The sequence below is a fragment of the Hylobates moloch genome, unplaced genomic scaffold (genome assembly GCF_009828535.3).
Source record: "Hylobates moloch isolate HMO894 unplaced genomic scaffold, HMol_V3 SCAFFOLD_16, whole genome shotgun sequence".
Taxonomy (NCBI): Eukaryota; Metazoa; Chordata; class Mammalia; order Primates; family Hylobatidae; genus Hylobates; species Hylobates moloch.
In genome coordinates this window covers 49,982,225-49,999,152 of record NW_026652291.1, presented here as the reverse complement: position 1 = coordinate 49,999,152, position 16,928 = coordinate 49,982,225, and the positions used below count along the sequence as shown (strand labels likewise).

The window sequence follows — 16,928 nt, the reverse complement described above, 5'->3', positions numbered from 1 at the left end:
TCACTGCAACCTCTGCTTCCTGGGTTCAGGCAATTCTCCTGCCTCAGGCACCTGAGTAGCTGGGACTACAGGCACGTGCCACCATGCCCAGCTAATTTTTATATTCTTAGTAGAGATGGGGTTTCACCATGTTGGCCAGGATGGTCTCAATCTCTTGACCTCGTGATCCGCCCTCCCATAGTGCTGGGATTACAGATATGAGCCATTGCGCCTGGCAAGGTGAATTTTAAGCAACCAAAGACTGAGAATTTCTGCTAAAGGTCAAGGATGCAAGAAAGTGACATCCTACTGCATGCAGATCTGAGTGAGACAAGAGAGGAGAGGCATAGCAGAGTTTGGACAGTACAAAATGTAAAGCGGACCAGAGTAGAGCCTATCCTCAGTCACATCAACCTCACTAAAGGTTTTCACTCAGAGGGGAATGAGTGTTTCTGACAGAATCCTTGCAACATTGGTCATCTATAGTATTCATTATGCTTGACTGTAGTGTTCGCATTCTATGTACTAGTTCTGTTATTGTCAACAGTTCTTTTGTTGCTTTCACAAAATTCAATGTTGAAGTAACCCTTTTAGGCATTGTTGCCATGCAGGCTTGTTAATGAGAAGCAAGTTAAATGTTAGAGGATGATTACCAAAAATGATCGTTTGAGTTTTGAAATACTGTAAATACCATCTCTGAAACTTGTGTGGTCCAAAAACTTAAGCAGTACAAAATGCAGTCTTGTTATTTTGTGGTTAATAAAACTATTCAGGGTGCAACGTTACAACAAGGTAGAGTTGTTCATTGATTGCCCTGGATAATTTTAGGAGTTTGACTCTGCTATGCAATCTATCCTGGTCCCTGCTGGAGTTTGATATTATATGGCAGCAGTTTATTGACATAAATATTTCTGGGGACAATTCTGGGTCCTGTGGCTGGCTGAGTCTTCTGGGACAGCAACAATGATTCCAGGAATCTCTGGGTTAGTTGGCTCTCATCTCGATGGCTTAATCCAGAGAGACTGGGCCAAGAATATACTGTGGACTCAGGGACTCACTTCAAACTCTGCACTTCTTGAGATTGGAATTGTATGCATTTTCCCTCCCTGGCCTAGGCCTCATTTTCATATTCCTCTGCAGAAGATAATAATTTTCGCTGACCCTTGTTTGAGAATCAGGGTTGGGCAGATAATGGAAGCCAATTGACAATTGCCTTATATTTAAATTAATATAATTGTAGGGTATGTTATCACTGTGGGTTTTGTTCGTTTGTTTTTATAGTAATTGGGATTAATTCATTATCTTTGACAAGTTGAAATCAGGCCAATTATCTGTTAGGCCAGTCCAAGTTTGAGAAGAAAAAACATGTTGTCATCTTAAAATGTAGTGATCCTGAGCCTGCTTGTCCTCAGATCTATTCCTCACTCTTCTCCTGCTCTGCAGGCCTGTTTCTCAGCCCCTTGTACCAAGTGAAATCTAGCTGAGTTTGACTAACGGGAGGCTGTTGTAGCCAGAATAATGGTTCCTCAAAGATGTCCATAAATTGCCTGGCAAAAGGGACTTTGTAGATGTGATTAAGGTTATGAGATGGGAAGATTATTGTGAATTAGCCATGTGGACTCACTCTAATCACATGAGCCCTTAAAATAGGAGAGAGTTCTCTGGCTGGGAGCAGGAGAGATAAGGCAGAGGGGAAGTCCGGGAAATTGGAAGCATGAGAAAGACTTGATCTGCCATTGCTGGCTCTGAAGATGAAGGGAGGCATGAACCAAGGAGAGTGGGGGCAGCCTCTAGAGGTTGAAAGTCACTCCTATTTGACACCAAACAAAGGAAACTGGGACCACAGTCTTACATTATCATGGAGCTGAATTTGCCAACAACCTGAAAGGGCTTGGAAGCAGATTCATACATACCTAGAGCCTTCAGAAAGGAATGCAGCCCTGCCAACATCTTGATTTTGACCTTGTGAGACTCTAAATAGGGGACCCAGGTGAGCCACACTGTACTGAGACTTCTGCTGTACATTTGTGACCCCTTGGGGTTGTGGTAATACTAGTTTTTCCTGTTGTTCCTCCAACCCAAGGGTCCTAAGAGCTTCCTGCTGTTGCTCTGCCCATCTGAGGTAACATCCATTCTCAGGTAGTCTTCTCAGGTAGTCTCAGATGCTGAGATCCAGTCTCAGCATCTTTTATCTCCTGTGTTATCAATTCAGTGTAGTAAATTCCCTCTGCTTTAACTATTCTGAGTGGTTTCGATGTCCTAATTTGACCCTGTGTGACAATTATAGGATAATAGATACCTTGAAGTTTTTGGTGGTGTTGGAAGGGGGATGCAATCATTCATTCATTCAATAAACATTTATTGACAGTCTATACTATATATCAGCAGTAAACAGGGAAGACGATCCTTGACTTCACTGAACTTTACTCTTTAGTCAGGTGGGCAGAACTCTAATCGGGAATTGAAATAAAGCATTAGTATTGTGATAAGCGAAGAACAGGGGCCTATGAGAACATAGAGCAGGGAGTTCTTAAACTGATCTACGGTCTAGGGAAGGACTCAATAAAGAGGAAATATTTAATGAGACTTGAAGATTGAGTAGGCTTATCCAGATCTTCCAAAAGTATAATTAATAAGGTGGGAAAGTGAGTTGGTAGAGATTAAAACAACCCTGTTTTCTCCTGCTAGAACTTTAAATTGTTTTATTAAAAACAGTTTCTCTCAGTCCTGACTCTGCTGATAATATCCTGACTCTGTTGATAATTGGTTTTCAATAAACACTATGAGTCAGCAGGGTTACAGTAAACTCATAAGCTTAGTCAATGTCTGATTCGTGTCTGTGCAGAAGGAATGAATCAGTAATGTGAAGGAAAGGTTAATACCATTTTCAAATATTATAAAGTTATGTTGGATTGCCTAACCCAGCAGCCATTCTCAATCCCTTTCTTGCCTGCCCATCACATTTCCATTCAGAGGCTTCTTTTCCCAGCCTCTTGTAGCTAGCTAAGAGCATCCCTGAAACATAGATCTGGTCAACCAGACTGAAGCAGGATTTGTTGAGGATTTTCTGTCTTCCTAGTGAAAAAGACAGACGGGGCTTATGCTGCTTTTCCTCTCTTCGTACCTTGAATTGAGATATAATGTCTGAAATCACAACAGCCGTTTTGTGGTCATGAGGCAACAAATGCAAATTGAAAAGCCATTATGACAAAGCATGGTCTATAGTAGAATAGTATTTCCCAAATCCGGTTTGCTCTTTATATAGAGTCTAGCCTTAGAAGCCTTTGACTGGAGCTTTACTAAGGAAGAAACTGCACATGTTAAGCAGGAAAAACAAAAACAAAAACGAGCCTTTTTCTTTACTATATAAGTAATATATGTCAATTTTAGATAAATTGCATATGATGCGTGAATTTTTAAAAAACCTAGATAGGACTTCTAGTTTCCCACCTGGCATGTAAGAAGCTTAGAAGTTACCACGCTGGCCTTACAATAGGTAAAAAGCTGAACAAACTGAAAAATGGAGAACTCTTCTTAGATGTGTCAGAGAGTGAGATCACAGGGCAAACTGCTGCCTCAAAGATTGGAGAGGCAGACAGGCAGAAGCAGAATCACAACTTACTGGAGCAGAAACCTCTGCGGAACCAGTGACAGGATAACTGAACTGTAATTGATTAATTAATAGAGGCTCCGTGTGGGCAGCTCTGAGAGTTAAAAATTCCAGGGAGACCCAATCAAGGTGGGGATGGGGGCACACTTTTGTGAGTTTTACTTCTGGGAACACTACCAGGTCCTCACAATAAATATTGGATAATGTTATTGGATAATAAAGGAATAGGAACAATATTTGAAGCAATAATGACTGAGAATTTCCCCCAAATTAATGTCAGACACCAAACCACAGATCCAGGAAGCTCAAAATCAAGCAAGATAAATGCCAAAAGCGTTGTAACTAGACATATCATATTAGATCATAAATTTTGTGCTTCTGGCAGGGGGAGAGGAAAAAGGAACCATTTTGAAATACACCAGAGTGTTTTATTCTTCCTAACAAGGCCTGCCTTAGGAGAAACTATTTTACCAGAGCCCTACTTGCTGGAGCTTTATCACGGCCTAACCTACCTGGGGGAAGTGAAAGACCCAACTCCAGCCTCCTCTAGCTATCTTGTCTCACCTAAGAGGAAAAACACCTGAAAAGCACTTGTAAAGTTCACAGTGCAGGGGCACAGGCTCAACAAAAGACTGAGACCAGGCTGGGTGCAGTGGCTCACACCTGTAATCCTAGCACTTTGGGAGGCTGAGGTGGGTGGATCACCAGAGGTCAGGAGTTTGAGACCAGCCTGGCCAATGTGGTGAAACCCCGTCTCTACTAAAAATACAAAAATTAGCCAGGCATGGTGGTGCATGCCTACAACCCCAGCCACTCAGGAGGCTGAGGCAGGAGAATTGCTTGAACCAGGGAGGCAGAGGTTGCAGTGAGCTGAGATTGCACCACTGTACTCCAGCCTGGGTGACAGAGCAAGACTCTGTCTCAAAAAAAAAAAAAAAAAGAAAGAAAGAAACAAAGACAACAACAATAAAAACTGAGACCTAATCGTAGGAGTATAGAACACTTCCTCTTCCCCCGCCCCAACACCTTACCACTGCATTACTGAAATCCTATTTACTTTACTTTTTTAAAAAAACTCAGTACACCATGTTCACCTTTAACAAAAGCTTAAAAGGCATACTAAAAGGCAAAAAACGCTGTCTGAAGAGACTGAATGAGCATCAGAACAAGACTCAGATAGGACAGGAATGTTGGAATTATCTGACTAGGAATTTAAAAAACTATAATTGCTCTCTCCTCCTGCCACCCAAGATGCTGAAAAGAAGGCCAAGGGCAAAAAGGTGGCTCTGGCCCCTGCTGTCATAAAGAAACAGGAGGCCAAGAAAGTGGTGAATCCCCTGTTTGAGAAAAAGCCTAAGAATTTTGGCATTGGATAGGACATCTGGCCTGAAAGGGACCTCAGTCATTTTGTGAAATGTCCCCGCTATATGAGGGCAGAGAGCCATTCTCTATAAGCGGCTGAAAGTGCCTCTTGCGATTAACCAGTTCACCCAGGCCCTGGAAGGCCAAACAGCTACTCAGCTGTTTAAGTTGGCCCAGAGACAAAGCAAGAGAAGCAGCAGAGGCTGTTGGCCCTGGCTGAGAAGAAAGCTCCGGGCAAACGGGGCATCCCCACTAAGAGACCACCTGTCCTTTGAGCAGGAGTTAACACCGTCACCACCTTGGTGGAGAACAAGAAGGCTCAGCCCGTGGTGACTGCACGGGATGTGGAGCCCATCAAGCTGGTTGTCTTCCTGCCCGCCCTGTGCCATAAAATGGAGGTCCCTTACTGTGTTATCAAAAGGAAAGCAAGGCTGGGATGTCTAGTCCACAGGAAGACCTGCACCAATGTTGCTTTCACACAGGTTAACTCGGAAAACAAAGGGGCTTTGGCTAAGCTGGTGGAAGCTATCAGGACCAATTACAACGACAGATCCGATGAGATCCGCTGTCACCGGGGAGGCAAGGCCCTGGGTCCCAAGTCTGTGGCTCACATTGCCCATATGGAAAAGGCAAAGGCTAAAGAACTTGCCACCAAAGTCAGTTAAATGTACGCTGTTGAGTTTTCTGTACATAAAAATAATAAAAATAATACAAATTCTCCCAAAAAAACTATAATCGATAAGCTAAGGATTTTAATGATAAAAGTAGACAACATGGAATAGACAAATAACAGAAACAGAGAGATGGATATTCTAAAAAAATGCTAGAGATATGGAAAGACTGTCACAGAAATGAAGAATGCCTTTGATGGGCTCATTAGAGATTGGATATGGCTAAGGAAAGAATCTCTGAGCTAGAGGATATGGCAATAGAAACTTGTAAAACTGAAAAGCAGAGAGAAAAAAGACTGAAAAATCAGAACACAACATTCAAAACTGTGGGACAACTACAAAAAGTGTAGCATATACATAAATGGGAATATCCGAAGGATAAGAAAGGAACAGAAGCAATATTTGAAGCAATAAAGACGGAGAATTTCCCCAAATTAATGTCAGACACCAAAGCACAGATCCAGGAAGCTCAGAGAACATCAAGCAGGATAAATGCCAAAAAAAGAAAAAAATTACAACTAGACATATTATATTCAAATTTCAGATGAAGACAAAGAAAAATTTGAAAAGAGCCAGAGAAACAATAATCTCCCTTTCGAGGAACAAAGATAAGGATTACATATGACCTCTCCACAGTAAACATGCAAACAAGAAGAGAATGGAGTGAAATATTTAAAAGTACTAAGAGGAAAAAAAAATCCACCAACCGGCTGGGCGTGGTGGCTCATGCCTATAATCCCAGCACTTTGGGAGGCTGAGGCCGGTGGATCACCTGAGGTCAGGGGTTCGAGACCAGCCTGGCCAACATGGTGAAACCCTGTCTCTACTAAAAATAAAAAACTTAGCTGGGCATTGTGGCACATGCCTGTAATCCCAGCTACTCGGGAGGCTGAGGCAGGAGAGTCACTTGAACCTGGGAGGCAGAGGTTGCAGTGAGAGATCACGCCACTACTCTCCAGCCTGGCCCACAGAGCAAGACTTTGTCTCAAAAAAAGGAAAGAAAAGAAAAGAAAAGAAACCAACTTACATAATGATAAAAGGGTCAGTATTCCAAGAAGACATAATAATCCTTAATATGTATGCACCTAACAATAGGACATCAAAATACATGAAGTGAAAGCTGATAGAATTTCAAGGAGAAATAGATGAACCCACTATTACAGTTGGAGATTTTAACACCCCTGTATCAGAAATGGACAAATACCAGAGACAGAAAATCAGTAAGTACATAGTTGAACTCAACAGCACTGGATGTAGTTGGTATCTGTAGATTACTTCATCCAGTAACAGGAGATGATAGATTCTTCTCAAGATTCCATGGAACATTCACCAAGGCAGACCCATTTAATTTTTAACAAATTAAAAAGAATAAAAATCATACAATAATCTCCTCTCAGACCACAATGAAATTAAACTTAGAAATCAATAACAGAAAGATAGCTGGAAAATCCCCAAATACTTGGAGATTAAACGCTTCTAAATAACACGAGTCAAAAAAGAAATCTCAAGAAAAATTAAAAAGTCTTTTGAACTAAAGGAAAGGAAAATACAACTTATCAAAATTTGTGGGATGCAGTGAAAGCAGTGCTTAGAAGGAAACTTATAGCATTAAATAAATATATTAGAAAAGAAGAAAAATCTACAATCAATCATCTAAGCTTCCACCTAAGGAAACTAGAAAAAGAAGAGCAAATTAAATTCGAAGTAAACAGAAGAAAAGAAATAATAAACATTTGAGCAGCAATCAATGAAATTGAAAACAGGAAGTCAATAGAGAAAGTCAATAAAATCAGTTTTTACAAAAAAGCTAGTTTTTTGTAAAGGTCAACAAAAGTAATAAGCCTCTAGCCAAGCTAAGAAAAATAGAGATAGAACACAAATGACTAATACCAGAAATGAAAAAGAGTACATGACTGCAGATCCCATAGATATTATTAATACATGGATGATAAAGGAATATTATGAACAGTTCTATATCCAGAAATTTGATGACCTAGATGAAAACGGACCAATTTCTTGAAAGACACTATCTGCCAAAACTCACTCAAGAAGAAATAGATGATCTGAATAGACTTGTGTCTACTACATAAATTGAATCAATGGTTAATAACCTTCCAAAACAGAAAGCCCAGATGGTTCACTGGTAACTTTGCCAAACATTTAAGGAAGAAATTACATTAATTATTTACAGTCTCTTCTAGAAATAGAAGCAGAAGTAGTACTTCTTTACTCATTCCGTGAGGCCATAATTATCTTACTACCAAAATCAGACAAAGGCATTACAAGAAAACTACAGATATAACTCTCATGAACATAGATACAAAAATCCTCAACAAAATATTAACAAATTGACAATACTAGGTGGCAAGGTGGTTTGGATCCAGGCTATGAGGTGCTGGGAGCCTCAGTAGAACTTTCTGCCTCTGTTTCTTTAATGCAAGAGGAACCGATACAGAAGGGTGGAAAATGGCGGAGCTGCAGATGTTACTAGAGGAGGAGATCCTGTCTCACAAGAGGGCGCTGATAGAGAGTTACCAGAACCTGACCCAGGTGGCGAACTACTGTGAAGACAAGAGAAAAGCTTTAGAAGAGACCAAAGCCCACATAACCGGACCTCCAGTTAGTGTCACTTACCAAAAAACTACAGTGCCTAACAATGCACTCCAGTTGGTGAACATCCAAGCCTTTCAACTTTGAAGAATGGAGTCTTTCATCAATCATATCTCACAGACCGTGGATATTAATAAAGAGAAAGTAGCTCAAAGAGATATTGGTATTTGGACAACGAATAAGATTACATCAAGAATTCACAAAATAATAGCACCTGCAAATATGGAGCGTCTTAAAGGTATGTTTGGATACCTATTGCCTACACAGTTCTGAATGATGTGAGCCATGGTGCCAAGCATGTAAATAACCAGCCTGCAAGAATTGGCACACTGCCAGCCAGGCGTGGTGGCTCACGCCTGTAATCCCAGCACTTTGGGAGGCCGAGGTGGGTGGATCACCTGAGGTCAGGAGTTCACGACCAGCCTAGCCAAGGTGGTGAAACCCCATCTCTACTAAAAATACAAAAAATTAGCCAGGCGTGGTGGCGGGTGCCTGTAATCCCAGCTACTCGGGAGGCTGAGGCAGGAGAACTGCTTGAACCTGGGAGGCGAAGGTTACAGTGAGCTGAGATCGTGCCACTGCACTCCAGCCTGGGTGACAGAGCAAGACTCTGTCTCAAAAAAAAAAAAAAAAAAAAAAAAAGAATTGGCACACTGCCAAGAACAAGAAAAAAATCCTTTCCAAAACCACCAAGTCCTCCCATATGAGGCCAGGGATTACTGGGACAGAATACTCCTTATAAAACCCTGGAACCCATTAAACCCCCAACTGTTCCTAATGACTATATGATGCATCCTGCTAGGTTTGGAAGTCATCATAGTCCAGGCAGGTCAGCTTCATTAAATCAGAAACCAAGGCACACAATGAAAGTAGTGGAGGAAGGGAAGTCAAGAAAACAGAGGAAGCAGTAGTGTTAGTATTCACATAGCTGTACCTATACCTTCACCCCCTATTATTAGATAGTTTAACTCCTCCACCACTGACACCACCAGATAACATTCTCATGTTTGATGACTTTCCACCTCCACCACCACCCACTCCAGTGGATTATGAAGACGAGGAGGCTGCAATAGTTCTGTATAATGTTTCATATGCAGATAAGGATACTGCAAGGTCCCCAAAGAATTATATTGAGAACATCATTGCAGTGTATGATTATACAAAAGACAAGGATGATGAGCTGTCATTTATGGAGGGTGCAGTCATTTATGTTATAAAGAATGTTGATGGCTTTTATGAAGGAGTCTTCAATCAGGTGACTGGTCTGTTCCCTGGGAGCTATGTTGAATCAATCATTCACTATGCTGATTAATTTTTTTGTTTGCTTTTAAAATAGATTCTTGTTATTACTCAGTCATACTGTGGGACTGTTGTGGTTAACAGAATCATTGTAGTGTGTTTTAAAATGTGCTCATATTTACAGGACATGCTATTTTATTGATATAATTGAATGTCTACCCATAAGCATAAATCTTTGAAGCAGTTTGTGTATTGCTAAACAGCAATTTATACAAGAGGCTGTCTATAACTGATGATGCTTCTGTACTTACTTACACATTTTTAAATTTATGACCAGCCTAAATATTCTGGGGAAGTAGGGTGTAATATTTAACAAATCATGGTTCAGATTGTACATGTTTAGGGCAGCTTGGTTACTAATGAATTCTATGTCAGACTACTTAAATGCTAAAGTCAGAAAACTTAAATGCTAGTGCTCATCATACTTTTTGTTTAGATTCTCTTATTTCAAAAAATACTGTTTGTTTAAAGCATGCATAAAAATATATGTTTTGGAATATACTTAAAAGTTCCAAGATGCTTCCAGTTTGTGTAATATTTCCCTGGAGGACTCATACTTAGGTCTCTTAAAATGAGTTGAATCTCCAAGGTCTCCATGTGAAACAAAAGAAGCAAATGGAGGGTTATCTGTAGTGCCGTAATTTGTACCTAAGTTTTTAAGGAGTGGAATTTACGTTATAATTTTTTTCCACTCATAAATACATAAGTGAACCAAAGGTTTTTGTTTTTCTTTCACTGATTTGCTTTAAAAAAATAAACGATAGTGACTTATTGTAGAAGTACAGTTCTATTTTCTCAATATATTAACTTGGAAAAAATTGTAGCCTTATCTCAATTTGTCCCAACAACAATGTGATGAATTTTTATAGATTCAAAATCTGAGATGACAATTTAGAAGTTAATCTACTGAATTCCATTTTTAAATAACCATTTTTTTTTTTTTTTTGAGATAGAGTCTCGTTCTGTTGCCAGGCTGGAGTGCAGCGGTGTGATCTTGGCTCACTGCAACCTCTGCCTCCTGGGTTCAAGCGTTTCTCCTGCCCCAGCCTCCTGAGTAGCTGAGAATACAGGTGTGCACCACCACGCCCAGCTAATTTTTGTATTTTTAGTAGAGACAGGGTTTTACCATGTTGGCCAGGATGGTCTCAATCTCCTAACCTCGTGATCCTCCTGCCTCGGCCTCCCAAAATGCTGGGATTACAGGTGTGAGCCACCATGCCTGGCCTTAAATAAACTTTTAAAGCTAAGAGAATGTGCCAAAGTGTGCACATTCATTTTGTAGGTAAAATTCTTGAAGACTGCCACATCATTCCTTCAGTTTTACAGTGGACTGTGGTATACCAATTCAACAAAAGGTAATTATAAGGATCTTTTACATATTGTAAAACTAGATACAATTGATTTGTGAATAGGCACTATTTATTCCATTTCCTGACGCTAACAACGTTAAGGTTTTAAAATAAAATAATTGGGAAAGAAGGTAGATCAGGTATTATTCTGTGAACAGAGATATACCTAACCAACAGATTTGTATTGTCTTTTGACATAATTGAAATGTAACACATGTACTTTGTGTGTCTCCTCTTAATTTAAGGCAGGGCTAAAGGAGTGTTTTCTCTTGTTATCATGTATGTAATTCTATATTGCTTAGGATATTAAAGTAGAACATTCAAGTGTGAGTTTTGGTGTATTGAGGATTTGTTTGGATTTCAAATTATGGTTGTATACTGAACGTTACAGACTTATAACAGCATAATGAATGGCAAGACTAGTGCAAAACATTTATTTTTGAAAATTAAAGGCCGTTATTGCTATCAGATCAATGTGATTGTTTTAATTTTTTTTTTTTTTTTTTTTTGCGTGAGACGGAGTCTCGCTCTCTCACCCAGGCTGGAGTGCAGTGGCGTGATCTCGGCTCACTGCAAGCTCCGCCTCCTGGGTTCACGCCATTCTCCTGCCTCAGCCTCTCCGAGTAGCTGGGACTACAGGCGCCTGCCACCACGCCCGGCTAATTTTTTGTATTTTTAGTAGAGACAGGGTTTCACCGTGGTCTCGATCTCCTGACCTCATGATCCGCCTGCCTCGGCCTCCCAAAGTGCTGGGATTACAAGCGTGAGCCACCGCGCCCGGCCGATTGTTTTAATTTTAAACAAAGTGTCATTAGTGATCAGCTAGCTGTCTTCTGCTTTTCATTTTTCAAGTGGATTGTTCTCTTAATTTATATACAACCTTTTTGTCTAAATTTTACATAGTCTTTTATATAAACCATTCTCCTGTATGAAATTTGGGATAGTGTTAAAATACAACTAATGTGGACTTAAATGCAGACTTCACAATTTTCTAACCTTTACCCTGTGGTGAAATGAGACAAACCATTTGAATTTTAACATTAACTATTTATTTGTGTAAAGGCTTTACATGTGAATATTAGTAGTGTAAACATACCACATATAACCACCCAGATATCTTAATTAGAATTTATAGGACTAGAATGATAGGACTAGATTCATATGGCTTAATTACATTTTTAACAATTTCTGAAAAAACTTTGCCAAGAAAATACTCCTCATTAAAAAAATTAGCAAATTGAGTCTAACAATGTTCAAGTGGGATTTATCTCAGGTATGCAAGGTTGGTTCAACACTTGAAAATCAACTAATGTAACTCATCACAACAGATAAAAGGGGAAAAATCATAAGATCATATCAATAGATGCAAAAAAATGTGACAAAATCTATCATCAATTCATGATAAAAGCTCTTAGCAAATGAGGAATAAGGGGGAACATCTACAACTTGATAAAGAACAGCTATAAGCCAGGTGTGGTGGCGTGTTCTTGTAGTCCCACCCACTTGGGATCAATTGAGCCTGGGAGGTAGAGGTTGCTGTGAGCTGAGATTGTACCACTGCTCTCTAATGTGGGTAACAGAGTGAGACCCTTGTCACACACACACACATACACACACACAGACACACACACACACACACACACACACACACACCCCACAGCTACAAAAACTTATAGCTGGCTGGGCACGGTGGCTCACGCCTGTAATCCCAGCACTTCGGGAGGCAGAGGCGGTCGGATCACGAGGTCAGGAGATCGAGACCATCCTGGCTAACACAGTGAAACCCTGTCTCTACTAAAAATACAAAAAATTAGCCAGGCGTGGTGGCGGGCGCCTGTAGTCCCAGCTACTCGGGAGGCTGAGGCAGGAGAATGGCATGAACCTGGGAGACGGAGCTTGCAGTGAGCTTGCAGTGAGCTTGCAGTGAGCCGAGATTGTGCCACTGCACTCCAGCCTGGGGTGCAGGCTGGAGCTTGAGACAGAGCGAGACTCTGTCTCAAAAAAAACAAAAAAACTGATAGCTAACAACATACTTATGGTGAGAAACTTATTGTCAAAGGATAGACAAATAGATCATGGGCAAGAATAGACAGCCCAGAAATAGACCCACATAAATATAGTCAAAAGGAGCAAAGGCAAGACAATGGAGCTGTTAGGATTGTTAGTTTAATATCCTAAATTAAATATCCTATAATACAATATAAAGACAGTTTTTATAACAAATGATGCTGGAGCAACTGGACACTTACATGGATAAAAATTAATCTAGACCGAGATTTTATATCCTTTACAAAAATTAACTTAAGATGGATAATTTACTTTAATCTAAAGTGCAAAACTATAAAACTCCTAGAAGATAACATAGGAGAAAATTTAGATGACCTTTGGTATGACAATGACTTTTTAGGTTCAACCAAAGACATGACCCATTAAAGAAGTAATTGATAAGGTGAATTTCATTAAAAGTAAAAACTCTTTCAAGAGATAATGTCAAGAGAATAAGAAGCCCAGGAGAAAATATTTGCAAAAGACACATCCAATTAAAAAAAACCCACTATTGTCCAAAATATACAAAGAACTCTTAAAACTCAACAATAAGCAAATGAACAACCCAATTAAAAAATGGGCAGAAGCCCTATACAGATACCTCTCCAAAGGAGATGTACAGGTGGCAAGTAAGCATATGAAAAGATGTTCAATATCATATGTTATCAGGAAAATGCAAATGAAAATGACACTGAGTCCAGGCACAGTGGCTCATGTCTGCAATCCTAGCACTTTAGGAGGCCAGAGCAGGTGGATTGCTTGAGCCCAGGAGTTTGAGACCAGCCTGGGAAACATGGAGAAACCCTGTCTCTACAAAAAATACAAAAATTAGCCAGGCGTGGTGACATGTGCCTGTAGTCCCAGCTACTAGGGAGGCTGAGGTGGGAGGACTGCTTGAGCCTGGGAGGTCAAGGCTGCAGTGAGCTGTGATTGTGCCACTGCACTACAGCCTGGGCAACAGAGTAAGATGCTGTCTCAAAAAATAAAAGAAAATGACAGTGAGACACCACCATACTCCTATTAGAATGGCCAACATGCAAAACACTGACACCAAGTGCTGGTGAGGATGTGGAGAACGGGAACTCTGATTCATTGCTGGTGGGAATGCAAAATGGTGCAGCCACTTTGGAAGGCAGTTTGGTATTTTTTTTTTTTTTTGAGACGGAGTCTTGCTGTCTTGCCCAGGCTGGAGTGCAGTGGTGCGATCTTGGCTCACTGCAACCTCCACCTCCTGGGTTCACGCTATTCTCCTGCCTCAGCCTCCCGAGTAGCTGGGACTACAGGCGCCCGCCACCACGCCTGGCTAATTTTTTTGTATATTTAGTAGAGACGGGGTTTCACTGTGTTAGCCAGGATGGTCTCGATCTCCTGACCTTGTGATCCGCCCGCCTCGGCCTCCCAAAGTACTGGGATTACAGGCATGAGTCACCACGCCCGGCTAACTTTTTGTGGTTTCAGTAGAGACGGGGTTTCACCATGTTACGCAGGATGGTCTTGAGCTCCTGACCTCGTGATCCACCCGCCTCGGCCTTCCAAAGTGCTGGGATTACAGGCGTGAGCCACTGCGCCTGATCTGGTACTTTTTTATGAAACCAAACATACTCTTACCATATGATCCAGCAATCATACTCATTGATATTTACCCAAATAAACTGAAAACTCAGGTCCACACAAAAACCTGCACATGGATGTTTACAGCAGCTTTATTCATAATTGCCAAAATTTGAAAGCAACTGAGATGTCCTCCAGTAGGTGAATGGATAAACTGTGGTACATATATCCAGACAATGGAATATTAATCAGTGCTTTAAGAAAAAAAAAAACCATGAGAAGACACGAAGGAAATGCATAAATGCATATTATTGAGTGAAAGAAGCCAGTATGAAAAGGCTACATATTGTATGATTCCGACTATATGACATTTTGGAAGAATGTAAAAACTATGAGACAAAACTACAGAGACAGTGAAAAAGATCAGTGGTTTTCAGGGGCTACGGGGAGGGAGGGATGAACAGGCAAAGCACAGAGGATTTTTAGGGCAGTGAAACTATTCTGTATGATACTACAATAGTGAGTTCATGTTATTAAAAAGTTGTCAAAACTCAAAGAATGAATAAACCAAGAGTGAACCCTATGTAAACTATGGACTTTAGTGATAATGATGTATCAATGTAGGTTCATTAATTTTAACAAGTGTACTACTCTGGTATGGGATGTTGATAGTGGAGATTGGGTCGGGGACGGGGGGTGTATGGGAACACTTCTGCACTTTCACTTAGTTTTGCTGTGATCCTAAAATTGCTCTGAAAAATAAAGTTTTTTTTAATCCTATATTTTAGTGAAAAGCCAGGGTAGATACATGCCATCTTTGCCAGTTAGTTTCCCTGGCCAGGCTACATGGCTCTCAGAGAAATTCTTGGAACCACACTGGTACCTGACCTTATTTGACTTGGATACCATATCAGATGTCTAAGGTAGCATCTTTATGCTTTATTGAGGAATGCACAAAATGAAAAAATACCTTTCTTGCTAAAACAAATAAATAATGCACCCAGCATTTACTCTTACCAATTTAACATAGAACAGTTGTTCCAACACTTCAACTTCTAATAATTTAGTATGATAAAATAAGCATTTAAAGATATTGAACACAGCATTATTTATAATAGTAAAAATAGGAGTCAATTTAAATATTAACCAATAGGGAATCAGCTATATAAAGCAAAGTGAGTATATACTACTGGACAAACAAAAATGTTGATGCAGATCATATTTATTGGCATGTAAAGCTGTCCACACCATGCTATTGCAGGAAAATAACAGGTTATAAACAATATTGATATCTGTGTGTGTTCATAAGTAGTATCTCTAGGTGGTAAGATTTGGAGCGTGTGCCAGTTATCAATGTATTGCCTCTCAGCTCCCAATTCATCCTTCATTACTTGCTCTCCAAAAATGGAGCTGAGCTCTCTCTATACTTTCCCTTTGCCAGCTGGTACTTATGTTAAGATTTGTCAGTACAGGGAGCTGGAGTTGAGAGCCAGAGTTACCTTGCAGAAGGACAGGGTTTTCCTTCCTGGTTCCAGTGTGCTATCTTGGCAAGGCTCCTATGGCCAGACATTTCTCAAACACCCTGATCTGTCAGTTGGTTTTGTAGCAGGATGTCTCTGGTGAGTCACCTCCCAGTGAACAGTGTTCCCTAGCATCCTAGAGAACAGATTTTAAGCAAGTTTTAACATCACAGCAGCACAGTAGCACAGTAGCACGGTAACTTCCCTGCCAGCTACTAAACCACAGCTGTACCATCTCCAACAACATCTAGATCTGAGCTCTGAGAGGGCTTCTTCCTGGGTAATTGATCTCAGACGTAGGGGTTGTGGCTGCTCCTACCTGCCATTCTCAGATTCTTTGGTATTCTCTTTACTTTTAACTACCCAACTCCTTGTTTCTCTGTTGCCCTGTTATAGTCAATAATTCTTTATATTAAACTTTTCCTGCTCAAAAAGAAAAAATATATAGATAAAATTACCTATAATCCTACTCTCCTTGTGATAACCACTATTTACATCTTGGTTTATATACTTTAAGTCTTTTTTTTTTTTTTTTTTGAGACAGGGTCTTGCTCTGTCACCCAGGCTGGAATGCAGTGGCGCCATCTCAGCTTACTGCAACTTCCGCCTCCCAGGTTCAAGTGACTCTCCTGCCTCAGTCTCCCCAGTAGCTGAGATTTCAGATGTGCGCCACCATGCCTGGCTCATTTTTTGTATTTTTAGTAGAGATGGAGTTTCTCCATGTTGGTCAGGCTGGTCTCAAAATCCTGACCTCAGCCCACCTTGGCCTCCCAAAGTTCTGGGATTACAGGCACGAGCCACCGTGCCTGGCTGTACTTTAAGTCTTTTTTTCCTATGAATGTGTGTGCATTTATTGTGTATGTATGTAAATACATAGAAAAACACATATCTATATACATACATACTATTTTAAGAAAAGGTAAATCACATT

At 40.4% G+C, this 16,928-nt stretch overlaps 2 pseudogenes; both read left to right on the top strand.

Moving 5' to 3' along the window:
* The window catches only part of LOC116484677 (large ribosomal subunit protein eL8-like), a 14,258-nt pseudogene extending 8,642 nt beyond the window's left edge, over positions 1-5,616 (top strand).
* A 2,430-nt stretch (positions 5,617-8,046) lies between these two features.
* Positions 8,047-9,544, top strand: LOC116484989 (abl interactor 2-like; annotated as a pseudogene).
* Positions 9,545-16,928: the final 7,384 nt, after the last annotated feature.